The sequence below is a fragment of the Theobroma umbraticum genome, unplaced genomic scaffold (genome assembly GCF_002168275.2).
Source record: "Theobroma umbraticum cultivar Fairchild unplaced genomic scaffold, ASM216827v3 scaffold_51.0, whole genome shotgun sequence".
Classification (NCBI taxonomy): Eukaryota; Viridiplantae; Streptophyta; class Magnoliopsida; order Malvales; family Malvaceae; genus Theobroma; species Theobroma umbraticum.
Window position 1 is genome coordinate 514,709 of NW_018397260.1, and position 3,974 is coordinate 518,682.

Consider the following 3,974-nt stretch of genomic DNA (forward strand, 5'->3'; position numbering starts at 1 on the left):
ATGATTGTTATGCCAACGTTGATTGTCATTATAAATATGTGAAATTTAAGTTTCTCGGAGAAGTATCTTTTATTATATATGGACATAAAAGTCCGTGCAATAAAAAAATATTGACAGAGATCACTAGAGTGAAAACCGGACAGAATTACCTGACGTGCGCAATAGCCACAAAAAAGATGCCAATGGGAGAAAGTTTTTTCGATATTAAAATAATGTCAATAATTAATCAATTCAAAGATGTGTTTTCAAATGAATTACCAGGATTGCCCCCAAAAAGAAAAGTTAAATTTTGTATTAATTTGATTCATGGCACAGAACCAATATTTGAAGTTCCCTATCGAATGGCACCGGCAGAAATACGAGTGTTGCGAGAGCAATTGCAAGAGTTGGGAGAAAAGGAATTTATTCGTCCAAGTACTTTCTCCTGAGGAGCTCCGCTATTATTTGTAAAGAAAAAGGATGAGAGTTTGAGATTGTGTGGATTATCGAAAGTTGAACAGTGTGACTATTAAGAATAAATACCCACTTCCCAGAATTGATGATTTATTTGATCAACTGCAAGGAGCGAGATGTTTCTCAAAAATCGATCTACGCTCGAGGTATCACCAATTAAGAGTTCGAAAAGAGGATGTACCAAAGACTGCATTTCGTACGAGGTATGGACATTTTATGTTTTTAATAATGTCTTTTGGTTTGACTAATGCCCCCGTCGCATTCATGGATTTAATGAATAGAGTATTCAGGCCTTATTTGGATAGATTTGTGGTGGTATTTATTGATGATATCTTGGTGTATTCTCGAAATCTTGAAGAGCATGCACAACACTTAAGGATGGTGTTGCAGGCACTTCGGGAACATGAATTGTATGCCAAGTTCTCTAAATGTGCTTTTTGGTTAGAAAGTGTTAGTTTTCTCAAACATGTAATATCGAAGGAATATTAGTGTGTATCCGCAAAAAGTTGCATCGATTCAAACTTGGTTAAGACCGAGTACAGTTACTGAGATTCAAAGTTTTCTGAGATTGATCAGGTATTATCGTCGATTTGTGTAAGATTTCTCGACGATCGTGATGCCATTGACAAAGTTGATGCGAAAGGAAGCTAAGTTTGAATGGACTGATGAATGTGAAGACAATTTTTTAAGATTAAAAGCATGTTTGATGTCAACGCCAATCTTAAGTTTACCAATTGGTCCAGGAGGGTATGTTGTGTATTGTGATGCATTAAGGGTTAGATTGGGATGTGAGTTGATGCAAAACGGATGAGATATAGCCTACGCCTCGAGGCAACTTAAAAAGTATGAGCAGAATTATCCTACCCATGATTTGGAGATGGCAGCGATAGTGTTTGCCTTAAAAATTTGGCGTCATTATCTATATGGGGAAAGCTTTGAAATATATACTGATCACAAGAATTTGAAGTATGTATTTCAATAACGTGATCTTAATTTAAGGCAACGCCGATGGATGAAACTGCTCAAAGATTACGATTACACCATTCAGTATCACCCCGGTAAAGCAAACATTGTAACTGATGCCTTAAGTTGAAAATCTATGGGAAGTCTGGCTTATGTGTCGGTTGAACGGAGAAGTTTAGTGCGTGAATGGTCAAGTTTAAGCAGCATGGGGATCAAGATGAATATTGATGGTCCTAATACTCTTATTGCTCATTTTCGAGTACGACCAATGATCTTAGATCGAATTCGTAACGCTCAAGGTCAAGATGAGTTTGTGATGAAAATTTGGGATCGGAAGAGTGGGATCAAAGATATGAATATGGAGATGATGGGTTATTGAAGTATGAACTCCGAATGTATGTGCCGAATCAAGATAACTTAAGGGAAAAAATTTTAGAAGAAGCCCACATTATGGCTTATACTGTACATCCAGGAGCCACCAAGATGTATCATGATTTAAAAATGGTTTATTGGTGGCCAAGTATGAAGAAAGACATAACTGAATATGTAGCCAAATGCCTGATTTGTCAGCAAGTTAAAACTGAACATGGGAAACCCCCAAGTTTGCTACAACCTTTACCGATTCCCGAATGGAAATGGAAACACGTGGCTATGGATTTTATGACGGGATTGCCCCGTGTTAGTGAAAGATATGATTCGATTTGAGTAATAGCGGATTGATTGACCAAATTTGCTCATTTTATTTCGGTAAAAACTAGCTGCGGATCAGCTAAGTATGCAAAGATATATATTGATTGCATTATATGATTGCATGGAGTTCCCGTGACCATAATGTCTGATCGAGAACCACAATTTACTAATAAGTTTTGGAGAAGTTTACATGGAGCCTTAAGCACTCATTTAGACTTCAGTACTACATATTATCCTCAAATAGATGGCCAATCAGAATGGGTGATACAAATACTTGAGGATATGTTGAGATCGATAGTATTAGATTTGGGGATCACATGGAACCAACAATTATCTTTAGTGAAATTTGCGTATAATAATAGCTATTAAGCTAGTATTGGAATGGCTCTTTTCGAAGCACTATATGGACGAAAGTGTAGGTCACCTATTGGATGGTTTGAAGTGAGAGAAAGGAAATTGTTAGGATCTGATTTGGCGCAACAAGCAACTGATGTGGTCGGTTTAGTAAGGGAACGTTTGAAGATAGCCCAAAGTACACAAAAGTCTTATGCAGATAATAGGCATCGTCCTTTGGAGTTCCAAGTGGGGGATTTTGTGTTTCTAAAGGTATCCCCACAAAAACAAAGTAAAAGATTCAGAAAGAAGGGGAAATTGAGTCCGAGATATATTAGACCTTTTGAGATTTTGGAACGTATTGGGTCAATAGCATATCGATTAGCTTTACCCATGGAACTGGCTCAAGTAAATCCTACCTTCCATGTGTCTATGTTAAGGAAGTACATTAAGGATCCGATGCATATTATACGTTATGAAAGGGCACAATTGGATGAAAGACTAACATTTGAAGAGCAATCGGTGGCAATACTGGATCGTCAAGTAAAACGACTACGCTCTAAGGAAGTTACCTCAGTAAAAATTGTGGCAAAATCGATCAATGGAGGAGGCAACTTGGGAACCTGAAAAGGAAATGAGGAAGGAATATCCATATCTTTTTTCAAGGTTAAGGTATGTCTTACCAATTCATTCCATTTAAATTCGAGGACGAATTTGTCTTAAGTGGGGGAGATTGTAACACCCCGTACCCTCATTTAGAGGTTAATAAGACTCTATTAATGAGAAGAAGGGTCATTTGACATAAATCTAAGCGTTAGAGAATAATAACAAGTAAAAAGAATATTTTTAAATAAATAATATTAAAATATTAATATTCTATTTATCAATGAGATTAGTTAAAATAGATGGTTATATGACTAATCTAAGTGGGAGGGAAGAAGAAAAGAAGAAATTCGGAGGAAAACAATGTGGTTAGAGGGAAGCCGCGTGTCTTTATGAAATAAAGCACAATCGGTTAAGTATATATTTAAATATTATGATGACACGTTAATGGGGTGCAAACTTTATATTATATTTGTACACATGTCAAGGAAGAAAATAGAAAGAAATTGAAATTTAAAAAGTGATGAGAAGACTTAATAAAAAGAATGAGAACTTAGGAGGGCTAAATGATAATTTTACTATTTAACTTGGTCAAAGCTTACAAAGGATGCTTTGACTTTTGTTTCTCTTATTCTTTCTCTTTATGGTCGGCCACCTATGTGAGACTTTGTTAGAAATTTGGTATAAAAAAAGGAAGGAAAGGATGGGAGAAGGAGCAAAGGAAAAGAGACAAGGAATTTTTTACATGTTGACCAAATAAATAGCTTTGAAATTTTCTTGGATTTTATTTCCATCCACACCCACATGGCTGGCCAAAAAGGTACAATTCTTGTTACTTTCTTCTTCTTATCTCACTAAAGTACTAGAACCTTCACTTTTTTGTCCTTATGCATTTTCTTTTCTTTCTTCAATTCCACCGTTACTTTTCTCCT

General features: G+C 36.0%; 1 long non-coding RNA gene across 2 annotated transcripts in view; it reads left to right on the plus strand.

Moving 5' to 3' along the window:
- LOC110416385 (uncharacterized) overlaps nucleotides 1-3,974 on the plus strand; it is a 6,652-nt gene that overhangs the window by 551 nt on the left and 2,127 nt on the right. The window contains exon 2 of one of the 2 annotated variants that reach the window (XR_016351233.1): nucleotides 316-3,862. This is a non-coding gene — a long non-coding RNA (uncharacterized LOC110416385). The remainder of the gene's footprint in view (nucleotides 1-315; nucleotides 3,863-3,974) is intronic. The other variant, XR_016351234.1, reaches the window with a different exon arrangement.